At 48.7% G+C, this 17,804-nt stretch overlaps 1 protein-coding gene across 3 annotated transcripts in view; it reads left to right on the plus strand.

The window, feature by feature from the left end:
* LOC148037737 (UDP-N-acetylglucosamine diphosphorylase 2-like) overlaps positions 1 to 16,149 on the plus strand; it is a 140,172-nt gene extending 124,023 nt beyond the window's left edge. For 2 of the 3 annotated variants that reach the window (XM_087676690.1, XM_087676692.1), the window contains 2 exons: positions 117 to 210; positions 15,834 to 16,149. The gene's annotated coding sequence lies outside the window, so the exon portion shown is untranslated. Of the gene's footprint in view, positions 1 to 116; positions 216 to 15,833 lie in introns of all 3 variants that reach the window. The other variant, XM_087676691.1, reaches the window with a different exon arrangement.
* The last annotated feature ends 1,655 nt before the right edge of the window (positions 16,150 to 17,804 follow it).

The following is a 17,804-nucleotide window of genomic DNA, read 5'->3' on the forward strand; positions in this document are numbered from 1 at the left end:
GAGACTTAGAGAGGTCCATAAATTTTTCTTATGAAGGAACCTGTCATTTGCTACCTTTATTGCTTTGTTGCAAGGAAGCCCTATAGTTGACTTTATGTATATACTCCTGATTGCAGAATTTATAGTCATTCTAAAGAAGCCATGCTGAAAGGTGGCTGTACACTTGAAGCCTGATGGTCTCCTTTCAATTACAAGGTTCTTCATAAGTCGGTGAGGTGCATTTTCATTTCTATTGCATCATATAGAGGTGATGCATATTTTCATTTCTTCCTATAGTTCAAAGGTTATAATTTGCTTTCACAGACTGGATTATTCCGACCTCTTTACCCTGTCTAGGCTTTTGGGTGTTATAATATGAAGAATGAACTGCTGCTCCATAACTACAAGCTGGTTCTCTGTTCGTGATCTTGGCATAGTCCAGTTCTCTATCATTTGTTCTTGAGTGCCTTTACACACCATCTTCAGGGCACCTTTCCACCCCTCTTTGGTTTGAAGGATAATTTGGAAGATAGTGTAGAGACATAGGGACTCGTGTAAAGAGTGTCTCCCATGACAAGTACGTCCAGTGTCCAATAGTGTGGAAATGGTCATAAATGAAAAGATTGCTTTCTGCAAGAAACACAATTCTGTTCAACTATGTTTTAACAAACATTTTTTTTCCAGTAGAATGTGGCTGATTATATTACTCAAAAAAACTGATTACAACAGAGCGCTCATGCTCAACAGAATAAACTGGAGCTGATGCAAAGTCACCACTACATCATGTATACAAGCCTCTCAAGGCGGTCTAGGGGGGATGGGGGCAAGAAGCCATGGGGAGGGGTATATCGCCAAACAGGACTGCCTGCCTGCATCACGAAAAATAGGCCCTGGCCGCCCCAGGTACGCATGAAGTGACCACGAAGCTCCTGACGAGCCTTGGACTCGCCCTGCACCTGACCCCATTGGCCGCGGAGGGAGTGAATGATGGAGGTCCATAGCTCTGCTAAGGTCGCAGGTGCTGAGAGTCTCTCACCGCTGAAGGCCACCTAGCAGCGCGCCTTCTAGATATGCCATCCAGTAAGACTCCCTATGATCTTCCATATCTCTGAGCGGCTTGCTTTGGGCTCCAGTACCTGTCGGATAGGTAAAGCTTCCAAACCAACCACTACGCATGACCCTGCCTCGATCATGAAAATCGTGTCCTGCATCCCGGCCTCATACAGAAGGTGACGGCCCTGGCTAACTGCCTGCCAACAGAAAGCTCCCCATGAAATATACCCGAGGCTGGGGGCTATACGTCGAAGGATACAACATGCTCCTCTCCACACTAGCTGCACCTCCTCACAAGACCAAAGGCAGTGCTTTGGGGTTTCTAGAAGCTGCTGTGTGCAGCGCTTACAACCTCCCTTCTGCATCTGGGCAAGCCAACTTCCCACCGCCAATCCTCCATGCGCCACCAACCATAAAAAATACGACACTCTGCTTGGCCTCCAGCTATCCCATAGGCGGCGCCAAAAGGTCCGTTGGAAGGGCTCCGTGATGTTGTGCTCCGCCCAATGCCTGCTGCGTGATGGCGCCCAGTCCATATCCTCCTGCATCAGTACATGTCTGCCAATCCTGGCAGTGTATTCTAGGAACCTGGGTGGCCTTTTTGCAACTGCAGAGGCCGGCTATAGCCTCTCCTAGGTCCCACTCCAGCTCATCAAGTGGCCTACCCTCCCAGATCCAAAGGCGCCACTCCTTGAGCTCCATCCAGAAAACATAGGGGTCCAGTCGCCAAGTCTTCCCCTGAAGACCCACTACCCAAATCCTCCTCCATGAGAGGGTGGCAATCCCCTCATCCCGTTACCCTTTGTCAAGGGCTAGACGTCCCCCCTCCTGAACGGCAAAGAAGGTCCTCTGGGGGGCGCCACCCACTCTACTTGCCACCTGAAGAGGGATGCCTACTGGAGAGAACCTGGCTGCCCATACCTCCCCAGCCTCTATCGGTTCTCGTATCGGGGGGGCAAGCCACTCCAGAGGTATTGCTGCGTGTCTCTCTCTTCTCCTCAACTCCACTCCTCTCATGCACCCTGATACTCGCTATAGCACCTCCTTGTCTGCCATCCTGTACACCTCCCGCCATGTCCTGATGGAATGAGCGGGCCGGCTTCCCACCCAGCCCACTGGATGTGGGGGCGCTCATCTATCTGTGCCCCTTCCCTATCTTTGACTTGGAGGTTCCAGATCACCGGTTGACGGTCTATTTCCTCTTGGCAACCCGGGGGGCTCTGGATTAGGGCCTTACGGAGGCCCTCTCCACTCCGTGCTGGAGTCCGGGTCTGTGAGGAAACCAACCGACTTTCGCCAATTGATTTTCGCACCCGCTGCAACATAGAACACCTCAAGAGCCGGCCTCATTCTTTCCAGCATCACCTCATGGTCCTCTATGTAGAGTCCTGTGTCATTTGCGTACTCTGAGTCTAACAACACAGCCTCCTCTCTCACTGGAAGTCGGAGGCCGCGTAGTCCACTCACACGTGACCTGAGGAAGTGGGACATCGCCTCTGCGAAGAGTAGGAACAGGTATGGTGCCAGGGGGCAGCCCTGTCGGACCGATCCCTCCAGCCGGACCTCCTCCCCTTGCCTTTCGCCTATGAGAACCCTACTGGTAGTTGATCTGTACAGGCCGGAGACCCCGCGAATCCAAGCGTGAGGAAATCCTAACTTCACCATGGTACCCTCTAGGAAGTCCGAGTCCATCTTGTCATAGGCTTTCTCGAAGTCCAATAGTAGTACTGCCAGTCTTTGCCCATTGTGCTAAGCCCATTCTGTCGCCTCAAAGAATGTAAATACATTGTCTAGGATGCTCCTATCCTGGACAAATCTTGTCTGTGTGTCATGAATGATGTGTGGAAGCACATGGCGTAATCGTCTACCAATCATCTTTGCCAGAGCCTTATAGGCCATTGACAATAAGGTGATTGGTCTCCACTGGGATAGCTCCAACCGATCTCCCCCTTTGGGGAGAAGACTGATAAGGCCTGCCGAGAGCCTCCTTGGCATCTGTCCTGAGGTGAATATCTCCTGGAAAGCCCTCAATAGGGGATCCTTCACCACCTCCCAGTAGGTAGTAAAGAAGGCCTTAGAGAGGCCATCCTCCCCCGGGCATTTTTGCCCATCCTGTGTATGGAAAGCCTCCTCTAGTTCCTTCTCTGTGAAGGGGACTAGGAGGGCGTGTCCTGTCTCCTCTGTGACGAGGGACGGGATGTGATCCCATACCTATTGTCTGCATCTCTGTCCTCTAATTGAAGCTGTCTCCTGTTGGAAGAGGCGTGTGTATTAGTCAGTGGCAATCTCCATCACCTCATCAGGGGTAGAACGGGTCCTCCCATACTGATCCCTAAGGCTTTGTATCTGCTCTCCCGCGGTGCGGGGCTGGTGCACCTGGAAGAACTCCCTGCACATCGTGTCTCCCTTCCACGCCCAAAAGGCTGCTGAATTGCGGAAAGAGAACTCCGAGCGCCTGTCCTCTAGGCCAGCAATGGCTGCACGCGCACGCACCTTCTGTGTGTGGAGGATGGGGTCCCCTGGTGCCTCCTGCAACAATCTCTACGTAGCTGCCAAGTCCCGCCGGAGTGCTCTCTCCTCCTCTCAGCACTGCTGCCTGGCCTTTAGGGCTGTCTCTTGGCAAATTCTGCTTGACTCGGCTAGGACCTCTGCAACCTCCTCTGCTATCCTGTCCCTCCTAACCCACTCTCTGGTCCAGATCTGCTCTATCTGTCTCGACACCTCCTCCCTCCTATAGATCGAGTCAGGGATCCGACAGGATCGTGTATCTAGGGCGGATGTTAGGAGAACCGGGTAGTGATCGGATAGTGTGGTGCCTGCCAACTGCTCAATCTGGCCTCTGTTGGGTATTTGACTCACGCCTTACTTACGCCTACGCTCATATGGGAGTGTCGGTGATCAGTAGGACACTGGGGCACTTTTTACTCTCGGTAGGAGAGGTTTTTTCCCCCAGACTTATGGTCTTATTGTCGTATGTACTTATGTGCTTATGTTACACACATTTGGGCACTTAGTGTGTGTCGGGTGTGAACACCCCCCTACAACCCTAAGGTTTAAGGGTTGTACTTTGTACTTTCAGATTACACTCATTCAGTCTATTATATTGGGTGTCGTGCTTCAACTCTGTCTCTCACTCTCACACTGTCTACTGAATCTCTGCTGTACCTTGATCCTCTGTTCTCACATTTGGTATCAGAGCGGTCCTCAGTCAGCAGCCAGCAGCCCCCGCCAGTTTTGCCCCCGAGTCGCCAGCTCCAGACCTGCCCAGTCCTGCCTGCGCCTGTCAGCACGTCAGCGTCAGCAGTCCGTCGCCTGTCGTCCACGTCAGCATCGTCTGTCATTCTCGTCAGTCAAGTCTGACATCAGCCCGCCCGTCCTGCCCCAGCAGCTGCGTTGCCTGTCGTCCACATCAGCAGCCCTTGGTTTGACCACGAGCAGCCCTTCGTCAGACGCCTGCCCGCCAGACGACCTACCACACGCAGCCCGCCTGCCCGTCGTTTTAAAACGATCACGTCAGCAGCTCGCTACTGGTCAACACGCCAGACGACCTGCTCGTCTGACGACCACGTCAGCCTGTCCTGCGCCAAACTGCTGGCCGACCAGCACACGCCAGTCTGCTCCACGTCAGGTAAAATTTTCAACAATTTTTTTTAAATTTCAGCCCAGAACACAGTTCTGGAAGCGGAGGTTCACACGCGGCAAACACAGAACAAGTGGGGGGATAAATTTCATGCAAATTTCTGGACTGGATCGTCAAAAATTTTGGGGCTTTTGTGTATTTGGAGGATAGTTGCATTTGAAGGGACTATTGTTTTTACACTTGCAGTTATGACATGTCTTAGGCCGATAGAGCACTTAGCTCTACAGAGGATGCTGACACTTGGTTCTTTGACAGTGGTGCTTCTAGACATATCACATCTTGCAGAGATTTGTTTGCTTCAGTTAGTGCACCTCCCGTTGGAAAATCGGTACAGTGTGCCAATAATGCATCATACCCTGTTCGTGGTATTGGGGAGATTCAGCTCACAGCCATTGATGGCTCTATTCTCCGCCTGCAGGATGCTTTGTTTGTGCCTGGAATAAAGAAGAATTTGCTTTCTATTTCTTCTTTGGCACGTTGTGGTATGCAGGTCACCTTTGATGATGACCGTTGCATGGTTCGAGAAAAAGAATGCATGACTTTGGTCTTGACAGGATCTTTGTGTCATGGTTTATATGAGTTGGATGCTCTTTCAGTAGATCAGTCAGCATACTTGGCAGTTGGTGCATTCAGATGTTTGTGGGCCTATGCAGACCATGTCATTGGGTGGTTGTTATTATTTTGTGACATTCATTGATGACTTCACAGGTTTTTGCTGGGTCTATTGTTTGAAAAAGAAGTCAGAAGTGTATGATGCATTTTTGGCTTTCAGTGCACTTGTTGAAAACCAATCTGGATGCCACATTAAGACTCTCCGTTCGGACCGAGGGGGGGAATACATGTCCTCTATGCTGAATTCTTTTTTGCAGCAGAAGGGCATAGTACATCAGTATACTATAGCTTATACTCCACAGCAGAATGGGGTAGCAGAGAGGAAAAATCGGTCACTCATGGAGATGGCCAGATGTATGCTGAAGGCAAAGAGCTTGCCTCATAGTTTTTGGATGGAAGCAGTCATGTGTGCTTGCCATATTTTGAACAGATGCCCTACCAAAGCCTTGAAGACCATCACACCATTTGAGGCTTGGAACAGCCGTAAACCTTCGGTTGGTCACTTTCGTACCTTTGGGTGTCTTGCCTATGCCCATATTCCACAGGTACTTAGAAGAAAATTGGACAACAAGGCTGTTAAGTGCATTTTTATGGGATATAGCAATGAGAGCAAAGGCTACAGACTCTATGATCCCGTTACAAAGAAGGTTTTTGTCAGCAGGGATGTTGTTTTTGATGAAAAATCAGAATTATCCTTGGCTGGTTTGGACACATATCAGGCTGCCCGTGATGTTTTTGAAGGGCTGCTGCCCATTACTTTTGGTGATTCAGCTGGAGGTTCACAAAATGAACCTAATGTTCAGCCAGCTGCTCCTATGGAAAGTGCAGAAATTCAGCCATTGGCTGATCGGAATATTCAGCATCATGCTGAAACAGAAATTCAGCAAGAGCTTGCACACAGCCAGGATGCTAGACAGCTACCTAGATGGTATTTGCAGACTATGCAAGATAGTCCTTTGGATGCACCCATGGCTGGTCGTACTAGACGGCAAACTCGCTTGCATGATTTAGCACATACCATGGAGTTTATTATGGCAGCAAGTACTTTTGATAATGAAGAGCCTGAATGTTATGAGGATGTACAATATAGTGTGCATTGGATGGCAGCCATGCAAGCTGAATTAGATTCTATTACTAAGAATCAAACTTGGGATTTGGTGTCCTTGCCATTTGGGAAGAAAGCCATTGGAACGAAATGGGTCTACAAATTGAAAAGAAAAGCAGATGGATCCATTGATAAATACAAGGCACGGCTGGTAGCTAAAGGCTACGCACAGAAAAAGGGCATTGATTATGAGGAGACATTTGCTCCTACTTCCCGTATGACGACCATCAGGTCTATGATTGCTTTGGCTGCACATTATGGTTGGACAGTACATCAGCTAGATATCAAGACTGCATCTTTACATGGGGAACTTCAGGAGGAAGTTTATGTACAGCAGCCCATTGGTTTTGCAGTTGAAGGCTCAGAACATTTGGTATGCAAGCCCAAAAAGGCACTATATGGTTTAAAACAAGCTCCTAGAGCTTGGTATGAAAAGATAGATGCTTTCTTGCTTGGTCAGGGGTTTCTAAACAGCTCATCTGAGTCTACCCTTTACGTATGTAAAGAAGGGGGATCTATGCTGATTTTATGTCTTTATGTTGATGACCTTTTGCTCACTGGAACACATGTTGATCAGATTTCAGCATTCAAACAAAATTTGCAGCAAACTTTTGACATGTCTGACTTGGGAGTTTTGCATTACTACTTGGGCATCCAGTTCATACATACTGCTTGAGGTATTGGGTTATCACAGTCAAGGTATATTGAGCAGCTTCTTGAGAAGTTTGGCTTACAGGATTGCAAGCCAGTTTGTACTCCCATGGAACCTGGACTGAAACTGTCATTACATGATGACAGTGATTTGTTTGATATACATACATATGCTCCTGCAGTTGGATGTCTTATCTATCTATGTAATACTAGGCCGGACATACAGTTTGCAGTTTCAGCTTTGAGCAGGTATATGCATTAGCCACGTATGTCACATTGGCAAGCTGTCAAGCGTGTTTTTCGCTACTTGCAGGGTACTCGTTCTCTTGGGTTGCTTTATGCCAAGGGGGGACCACTGCATTTACATGCTTACAGTGATTCTGATTGGGCTGGTGATTATGATACACGTCACTCTACTAGTGGCAATTGTTTCTTTCTTGGCACTTCTTGCATTTCTTGGCTTAGCAAGAAACAATCCACTGTTGCCACATCGTCGTGTGAAGCTGAATACAAGGCAGCTTTCACTACCACAGTTGAATGCGTATGGCTTAGACGCTTGCTAGCTGATTTGGATGTATCTGTTACTGAGCCTACTCCATTATTCACTGACAGTCAGAGTGCCATTGCAGTGGCACGGAACCTAGTGTTTCATGCTCGCACAAAACACATTGAGATTCACTATCACTTTGTCAGAGAGAGGCTACATGCAGGTGATATCAACCTTGTCTATTGTCCTACCACCAGTAATGTGGCAGACATCTTCACCAAAGCTCTTCCTCGTGACAAATTTGAAGCATTTCGCGATGCTTTAAATTTGATATCCTTTGGTGGCGGATGATTCTTGTACTCTTGATCACTCTTCACTCCAGGGGGGTTTGTTGGGTATTTGACTTACGCCTTACTTACGCCTACGCTCATATGGGAGTGTCGGTGATCAGTAGGACACTGGGGCACTTTTTACTCTCGGTAGGAGAGGTTTTTTCCCCCAGACTTATGGTCTTATTGTCGTATGTACTTATGTGCTTATGTTACACACATTTGGGCACTTAGTGTGTGTCGGGTGTGAACACCCCCCTACAACCCTAAGGTTTAAGGGTTGTACTTTGTACTTTCAGATTACACTCATTCAGTCTATTATCTTGGGTGTCGTGCTTCAACTCTGTCTCTCACTCTCACACTGTCTACTGAATCTCTGCTGTACCTTGATCCTCTGTTCTCACAGCCTCCGCGAGAACCTCCCCACTCTCCCACATAAAACCTGTCCAACCGCTCCAGCAAGGCTCCGCCTAGCCGCCTGTAACCCCAAGAAAAGTCCAACGACCTCTCCCTCCTGTGGAAGGCAGGGTCTTTCCAGGCATCCCGTGCTTCGACTGCAAGCAAAAAGACCTCCCATGCCTCCTGTTCCTCCCCAGTCATGCCCTGGTAGTTTCTTCCTCTGCCCTGCTGGTCCTCCAAAGCCTCCAGATTGTTGAAATCTCCTCCAACAATCCAGGAGTCCACCTCTGGGAGTCCATCTACAATTTCCACCCAGAACCTGCTGCGTGCCCTAACCTCCGTAGGGACATAGACATTGAGGACTCCAATACACGAGTCCCCAATATCTAGTCTGATCCATAGAGCCCTTCCTGCCACTATCGTCCCGTGGTCTAGTACACAGGTGGTGAGACTTGGGCCAATAGAGGTGCATACACCTCCGCTCCTGCTGTGGGCACCTATGGCTTGCTCGCAATAAGTATGCGAGCTGCCCGACAGTACCTTCCCAACCCGCTAAGCCTGGGCGAGGGTGAGCTTGTGCTCCTGTAGTAGCAAGATGTCTATCCGTCCGGCGAGGGCAGGCTGCAGCTCCTGCCGGACAGTCAGCTTCCTCGAGCCACGCGCCCCACTGTAGTGGAGACTGTTCACATTCCAGGATGCAAGGTGTAGGCTCATGGGGAAACCTGTGACTGACCGAACAGGCATCTGTTCGGTGTGGAAGCTACAGATGAGAAAGAGAGACTGCGAAGCATGTAGGTACGTTTTGCCGCTGGTCTGGATGGTGAGCTCCAGTCCCCCATGGTGGCCCTCGGTCAGACCATAGGGGTGATAGATGCTCCAGGTGGTACTATCAATGCATCTATCAGCCATGCTGAAAACCGCGACTCTATACACTGGTAGAAGCGGGCCGTCTGTGCCGGGGGCCACTCGATCACGTCCCTCGACGCTCCCCATTGTGGGGAGGCTCGAAAGATAATGCTCAAATGCGGGACGTCGGCGCCAGCCCACCTGTTAATGTCCATCATGCAACCTGGCCACTGTTGTGTGAATAGTGCTAGTCCTTCATCTCCTAACCACTGGGAGATGTGATCTGCCACCTGACTCTTCAATTCCTCCTCAATCTGTATAGTCGTCCACTCCTATGAGAAGGATGACTGAAAAAAGAATGTGTAGTTTGGTCCATCCGGTGGTGCTAGTAGGTGGACCTTGCCCCTCCTTGACTTACGAACCACGAAGATCCCCACCTCTAGAGGTAGTGGGAACTCTCCGCGCTCCGCAACTCGCAGGTAAGACCATGGGCCACTGCGAAAAAACTCTTGTGGCAGCAGCTGTGCCTGTCTCGGGAAAGTATGGCGGGTGGTAGGGGCAGATGAGCTGGTGGTTGTGTGGATGGGAGGGGACTGCTGGTGTGCAGAGGAAGTAGGCGTGTGTGGCTCATCACCTCTTGTGGGAGGAGGGGGAGTGGGTTTGGGGGGGCTCACCTGACCTGGGTGCGGATCAGGGGGAGTGCTCGGTAGGGGGGGTGATGGGGGTGGAGTGGATCACGCTTTGGTGGGATGGCTAGAGATGCTTGGTGGGCCAAGGTCAGTGGAGGGGGATGGGATGTGGGGGGGGGGATGGGTGAGGGGCCTGTGGGGGCTCCGGCGAGGCAATCTGTGGCTCATGTGGAGAAAATGGGGGGGATCGGTCCTGTCGGGTGGGGCGGACAGGGGGGCAGGTGGGGGGGGGAGGGGGGGGGCTATGGGGTGCTCTGCCAAAAGGGGGGTGTGCAAGTAACTGTCGACGGGCCCTAGCAGGGAGGGGGGGGGAAACAGCCAACCAGGGGGACAGCCAGGCAGGAGGGGGAAACGGCAGACAGGCGGCTGTTACACAACGTTGGGGCGAGGGCGCACGAATAGAACTAGGAGGCACGAACAGTGCTGGGACGGCCACGATCAGTCAGACAGCGGGCGAAACAGTCGGACAGCGGCCACGATCAGTTGGATGGTGCGAACAGTCGGATGGCGCGATTGGACGGGCGACCAATCAGATGGCGTGTAGTCGGGGCGGGGGGACAGCAGCGCGACGTAACGGTTGAGTTTTTTTTTGAACTTTCAAGCTTTACTATGTTTTAACAAACATAGGGGGATTTGAAAAGAAATCTCTCTCCAAATTGGAGGATGACTTTTCAAGCTTTGTGGAATGTTCTCAAAAAAGCTTGGTCAAACTCTAGCTCTGATGTGATAAAAGATTCACGACAGTATATTCCCATGGGTATTCCACTTGCAATCTTTTTTTTTTTTGCAAATAAAATGTGGCTGATTATATTACTCAAAAAAACTGATTACAACGGAGTGCTCATGCTCAACAGACTAGCTGGAGCTGATGCAAAGTCATAAATACATCATGTATACAAGCCTCTCAAGGCCGAAGCCATGGAGGGGGGATGTATCGCCATCTGGGGCTGCTTGCCTGCATCACCAAAAACAGGTCCTGGCCACCCCAAGTACGCATGAAATGACAATGGAGCTCCTGACGAGCCTTGGACTCGCCTTGCATCTAATCCCAACGGTCGCGGAGGGAGTGGATGATGGAGGTCCAGAGCTCTGCTAAGGTTGCCTGTACTGAAAGTCTCTCTGCCGAAAGCCTCCTGATACCTCACCTTCCAGATATGCCATCCAATAAGGCTCCCTATGATCTCCCATACCTGAGAGTGGTCTGCTGTGGGCTCCAGTACCTGGCGGATAGGTAGTCTCCAAACCAACCATTGTGCATGACCTTGCCTCAATGATGAATATCATGTCGTGCATCCTGGCCTCATATAGAAGGTGATGTCCCTGGTTGTCTGCCTGCTAGCAGAAAGCTCCCCATGAGATACATCCAAGGCTGGGTGCTATACGGCAAAGGATGCGGCATGCTTCTCTCCACATGAGCTGCGTCTCCTCACATGAACAAAGGCAGTGCTTTGGGGTTTCGAGAGGCTGTTGTGTGCAGCACTCACAACCTCCCTCCTCCTGCATTTGGGCAAGCCAACTTCCCACCACCAAGCCTCCATGTGCCACCAACCATAAGAAATAGGATACCCTCCTCGGCCTCCAGCTATTCCATAGGTGGAGCCATGTCCGTCGGAACGACTCCATGATGTTGTGCTCCGCCAAGTGCGTGCTACATGACGGCACTCAATCCATATCCTCTTGCATCAGTACGTGTCTGCCAATCCTGGCAGTGTACTCCAAGAACCTCGGTGGCTTCTTGGCGACTGTGGTGGCCTGCCATAGCCACTCTCCTGGATCCCACTCCAGCTCATCAAGTGGTCTGCCCTCCCAGATCCAAAGGTGCCACTCCCTGAGCTCCTTCCTAAAAACATAGGGATCTAGCCACCATGTCTTCCCCTGAAGGCTCACCACTCGAATCCTCCTCCACGAAGGGGCAGCTATCCCCTCATCCTGCTGCCCTCTGTCAAGGGCCAGACGTCCCCCCTCCTGAACGGTAAAGAAAGTCCCCTGCGGGGTGCCTCCCACTCTACCAGCCACCTGTAGTGGGATGCTTGCTGGTGAAAACATAGCGGCCCATACCTCCTCGGGCTCTATTCGGCACTCGTATTCGGGGAGCAAGCCACTCAAGAGATATTGCTGCATCTATCTCTCTTCTCCTCAACTCCACTTCTCTTTGGCAGCATGATACTCGCTGCAACACCTACTCGTCCGCCATCTTGTACACCTCCCGCCATGTCGTGATCGTACGAGCTAGGCCGGCGGCCTCCCAACCAGCCCACTGGATGTGGGGGCGCTCGCCAATCTGTGCCCCTTCCCGATCTTTGACCTAGGGGTTCCAGATCACCGGCTGATAGTCTATCTCCTCCTGACAACCTGGGGGGCTCTGGATTAGGGCCTTATAGAGGCCTTGCCACATGCGGAGTAAGTTGTGTAGGAAAGGTGATCTAGGCTGACGTGAAGATCCATCTCATGGATAGCCTCCACGCACTGCCAAGCCTCCGTCTACAATCTTGAAGACCCTCCTACAATAAAACCTTCCAAGTTTGCCCGCCTGGTGTGAGGCCGCGGAAACCTAGCTTGCCCAAGAGGGCCATACTCTGATTCTTTGGTTCTATGATCCCAAGCCCTCCCTTTGACCGGTGCCGAATGATGGTCGCCGATGCCACCTTCTCCCTGGAATCCCTGGAGCCATCTAACCTTGATCAAAGGAAGTTCCTCACTAGGTGACGAAGCTGCACTATGTAGGATGAGGAGAAGCACCAACACGAGGCGATATACCGGGCCGTCGCTAGGAGGACTTGGTTAACGACCAAGGCTCGGCCAGCTAGCGAGAGGCGAGCCATGCTCCAGTAGGTCAGCTTTCTCTGAATAGAATCAAGGACATGAAGAAACTGCTGGGCGGGAGTGATGTGAGTCCCACCTGGAACCCTAGGCACCGGACGGTCTGCCCTCTGCTCACCCATCTAAATCCTAGGTAGACGCCCCACTTTGTGCTAGAGTCCAAGTGTGTGAGGAAACCAACCGACTTTCGCCAGTTGATTTTCACTCCTGTTGCAAGACAGAACATCTCAAGAGCCAGCCTCACTCTCTCCAACATCAGCTCAGTGTCCTCTATGTAGAGTGTTGTGTCATCTGTATACTCTGAGTCTAACTACTCAGTCTACTCTCTCACTGGAAGTCAGAGGCCATGAATCTGCTCACACGTGACCTGAGGAAATGGGACATCGCCTCTGCAAAGAGTAGGAACATGTACGGGGCCAGGGGGGCCCTGCCATACCGATCTCTCCAACCGAAACTCCTCCCCACACCTACCACCTATGAGAACCTTGTTGGCTGCTAATCTGTAAAGTGCGGAGACATCGCGAATCCAAGCCAAGTAGGTGTGGGAGCTGCTCGGGAGTACCTTCCTAACCTGCTGGACCTGGGTGGGAGGGAGCTTGTGCTGTTGTAGATGTAAGATGTCGATCCGTCCGGCAAGGGCAGGCTGCAGCTCCTGCTGAACAATCAACTTCCTGGAACCATGTGCCCCACTGTAGTGGAGACTATTTACATTCTAGGATGCAAGGTGTAAGCTCTTGGGGAAACTTGCGATTGACCGAACAGGCATCTGTTTGGTGTGGAGGCTGCTGATGAGGAGGATAAACTATAGGGCATGCAAGTACGCTTTGCTGCAGGTCTGGATGGTAAACTCTAGTCCCCCATGGTGGCCCTCGGCCGAACCAAAGGGGTGATAGATGCTCCAGGTGGTACTATCAATGCATCTATCAGCAGTGCTCAGAGTCGTGACTCTGTACACTGGTACAGACGGGCCGCTTGTGCTAGGGGCCACTCGATGACATCCCTTGGAGCTCTCCACTTTGGGGGGGACTCGAAAGATCATGGTGAAGTGTGGTGCCTTGGCTCCAACCCACCAGTTAATGTCCATCATGCAACCAGGCCACTGCTGTGCAAACAAACCTAGTCGTTCTCCCATCCACTGGGAGATGTGGTCCACCACCTGACTCTAACTCCTCAATCTGTGTCATCGTCCAATCCCCTGAGTGAGAGGACTGAAGAAAAAAGGCGTAGTTTGGTCCATCAGGTGGTGTTAGTAGATGGACCTTGTCCCTCCTTGACTTACAAACCATGAAGATCTCCACCTGTAGAGGTAGTGTGAACTCTCCGCGCTCCCTAACTCTCAAATAGGACCATGGGCCACTACGGAGGAACTCCTGTGGCAATAATTGTGCCTGTCTCGGGAAAGTGTGACGGGCAGCAAGGGCAGACGAGTTGGTGGCTGTGGGGGAGGGGAAACACTGCTGATGCGAGGAGGATGTGGGCGCGTGTGGCTCATTGCTACCTATGGGAGGAGGGGGGGTGGGTCTGGGGGGGATCTCCTGAAACAGGTGCGGATCAGGGGGGTTGCTCGGCAAGGGGGAAATAGGATATTGAGGGATGGTGGGATGGTCGGAGGTACGTAGCGAGTGTGGGGGGGGGGGGGGGGGGGGACAATGGGCCAAGGTCAGTGGGGGGAGCTTGGGGGGTGGGTGTGGGGGCTGTGGGATCTTAGGTGGGGTAATCTGTGGCGTGGGTGGTGGCTATGGGGAACTGCGGACCTGCCGGGTGGGGCGGGTAAGAGGGGGGGAGGGCTACGGAGTGTGCTGCCGAGGGGGCGTCACTCGTCCTCCTGCTCCTTGTTGTCGGGGCTGTGTCTGAGAAGCTAGCTGTGGCTCCCCCTGCCGTCACCCTCTGTCGTCTCTGGACCCATGTTGGGCCTGTCAACGTCCATCTGCGGGCCTGTCGGTAGAGCGCAGGGCAGGTAGCTTGGGGGTAGGCCTGGCGGGAGGGGAGAGGCTTAGCGAGAAGGCGCAGGGCGGGTGAGAAGCGGACTGGAAGGGAGTTGTTCTCCCACTTGCAATCTAGTCATGAGTTGAGGTGCTTTAGGTTTTCCTTGCAAGAAAGTAAGCCCCGTTAACATGACTTGCAGACACTCTAGATCAATAGTTTCTAAGCCCTTGTTTATTTGGTTGCACGATTATCTTTGAGGCGATCTTATCTCTTGTTAGGCTTTCATTCCCACCCTTTTTCCCCAAGAAAAACAGATTCTATTAAAAACCCTCTCATCTATAATCATCAATAAGGTGGATATACCAAATGTATAAAAGTTATAAGCATAAGAAAATAGAAATTTGAGAGGCATAGGCAATTTTCTCGATTGCATTACCATACCATGTGAGGAATTTCTAGATGGAAAAAGGTATTGGAATCCTAGATTGTCTAAAAAGGCCACTTGCATGATAAGGCACTTTGAGTCTTGCTCGATCAAAATCTTTGATTATGTCTAAATCTTCGAATGGAGTATTGTCATCATCGAAACTCTTTAGCATTCAATATCATGGGTTAAGCAATAAATGGACTATTGCTTGAAAGCTTGAATTATTTAAACAAACAAAATTATTTGTATTACAGATGACATTGTGTTATTCTACATAGTAAGCAAGTGTTTGTCAAAAAAATTTCACTATAAATTATTCCATATTTTCTTTTTCCTAGACAATGTCAATATACTTAACATCACATATGCACAAAGAGACCTCTGTCTTGTCTTGCAATTGTGAATGTGCTATCCCAAGTTGTGCATGCAATCTATATTGTCTTGTAGTTGTGAATGTGTTGTCCCAAGTTGCGCATGCAATCTATCATATGAGAGAGAGAGAGAGAGAGAGAGAGAGAGAGAGAGAGAGAGAGAGAGAGAGAGAGAGAGAGAGAGAGAGAGAGAGAGAGAGAGAGAGAGAGAGAGAGTAATGTCTCTAAAAGGCCAGAGTGGCTTATGAGACCATAACTAGTACAACTGGTATCATCATCTCTCATCAGATAAGAAGAGATAAATTTTACGTGTAAGTTTACATGGTATATTGGAATATGAGAGAGAGAGAGAGAGAGAGAGAGAGAGAGAGAGAGAGAGAGAGAGAGAGAGAGAGAGAGAGAGAGAGAGAGAGAGAGAGAGAGAGAGAGAGAGAGAGAGAGAGAGAGAGAGAGAGAGAGAGAGAGATTTAATGAGACTGTTTCTTCATTTGTTATATAGGTCTCTTTGGTCAAGGACATGTCTGAAGGACAACTAAAAGAGAGTTTCATGCTTCCTCCAATTTTGAGTATCTATGTTCCTTGTTTGAATATTTGTCAATTTAGCGTAACCATTTTGTAAAAAAGGCATTAACCAATAAAAGCTATGTTGCCTTAAGAAGTTAATGGCAACTAGTTTGAGGTGAGATTTTTTAAAAAAATATTGATGTTTTATGACTTAGTTTTTGGTGTTCAACTTTGAAGGTTGTAGTGCCTCTAATTTTGTTGCTTAGAAGTTGTGTTAGAATTCCATTGAGTAAAAAGGCATTAAAAAATAAACCTTTGCGACATAGCACTAATGAATAATGGTACTTACTAATGTAAGAGAGGCAATTTAAGAGGTGTATGCGAACCTTAGTTGACTACTAACCGGGTATGCCATCAAATAGTATTGTTTATATTTCCAAGCTACTATTGGATGGCTTCTTCGAAGATATTTCATAATTCCAAACTAAATTTGGCTTTGAATAAAAGATTTACACCACCCTCACACAACCACCAAACCCAACCACCCTACCCATCCATGTTTCCTCCCCTCGCCACCCACAAAAAAAAAAAAAAAAAAAAAAAATCTTAAACAAGGTTTTCTTCAATAGGTGGCTATGGGAAAGTTGCTACATGCTAGTTACTCCTAGAATCTAGGTGAATACTTTTGTCATTTTGAGGCCATGTCTAGCCAAGTTCTTCATTGAGACATTGTTTGTTCAAATTGCTTCTTTGAGCTTAATCTAAGGGGACAACGAGGGTTTGGGTGATGCTTATAAATGAAGAATGTGTAAGATAAGACGCCCTTACATTTGTGTTTACACAAACATTAAATGTAAGACAAGATCTTACTCCATTGAAGCGAAGAAGTGAGCAAAGAGCTTTGAGCCACAATTTATCAAGCATTTTGTGATAGCACTTCAACCCTCAAGCAACCTTGTTTATTAATACAACATGTAATCCGCTTATTTTATTTGTAGTTTATTAACTTTTGAGGAAAATCCTATGGATATCACACTCACACACACACATACACACACACACACACACACACACACACACACACACACACATCCTTTTAGGTGTTTAAAAGATGCATAGAATAATTTTTTTGACTTTGTACCATCCATTTCGGGGTACCTTTAGCATGAATTAAAATGAATCACTAAGATTACAAGAGCTACTAGATTTGTTAGTGACCCTAAAGGAGTTTATCGCTTAGGGATTTTGAACTTTTATATGATGGCTTTGTTACCTTGATAGACTGCCCATTTGGACTTTTCATTTGCTATTTTTAAAAAATTTCTTTTATCTTAGTGATCTCATTTGGTAGTGCTTTAAGCTGTGTTCGTATGAGCTTATCTATGATCCACATTTTGATTGATTTAGTATTTTAACTTTTCAACTTAATTGTGTATGTATTGCAAAGTTTATTGGTTATTTTCTTTTTTGGTCACTCAACATAGCGTCACCTAGTTGAATCCTTGATTTTCTAATATTGTTTCTTTGATTTTCAACATATACGGCTTTCAAACATTCTTAGTGGTCTTTATTTTCTAGTTTCTCGTGTTTTTTTGTCATTCATTAAGGTCTTTTAGTCGTGCATGAGATTTAATCTTTTAGAAAGAAAAAATAATAATATTAATGTTGTCTAAAATAATATATCTCGAGACTTTATATATAATCCTCTTTAGGGTGTTATTAGTACAAATGGAAACAAATTATAAAGCTTTCAGAGCTATTATATAAGTGAACGATCTTAAGTAACTTAAGGCTCTTGAATTCTCTTATGATTTGTCATGATGATATGTATTTTTAAAATCTCACTTAACATGTAGATTAATTTTCAATAATATGGTTAGATAAATGTTGTACATGTGAGGTGTAAATGGAGAGTAAATTTGCGAGCAAGGGATTTGAGAAAATCACGTGATATCAAATGCAAAGG

This window comes from Lygodium microphyllum, chromosome 4, assembly GCF_053477565.2.
Source record: "Lygodium microphyllum isolate KBCC chromosome 4, Lygodium_microphyllum_v1.1.10, whole genome shotgun sequence".
NCBI classification, from domain to species: domain Eukaryota; kingdom Viridiplantae; phylum Streptophyta; class Polypodiopsida; order Schizaeales; family Lygodiaceae; genus Lygodium; species Lygodium microphyllum.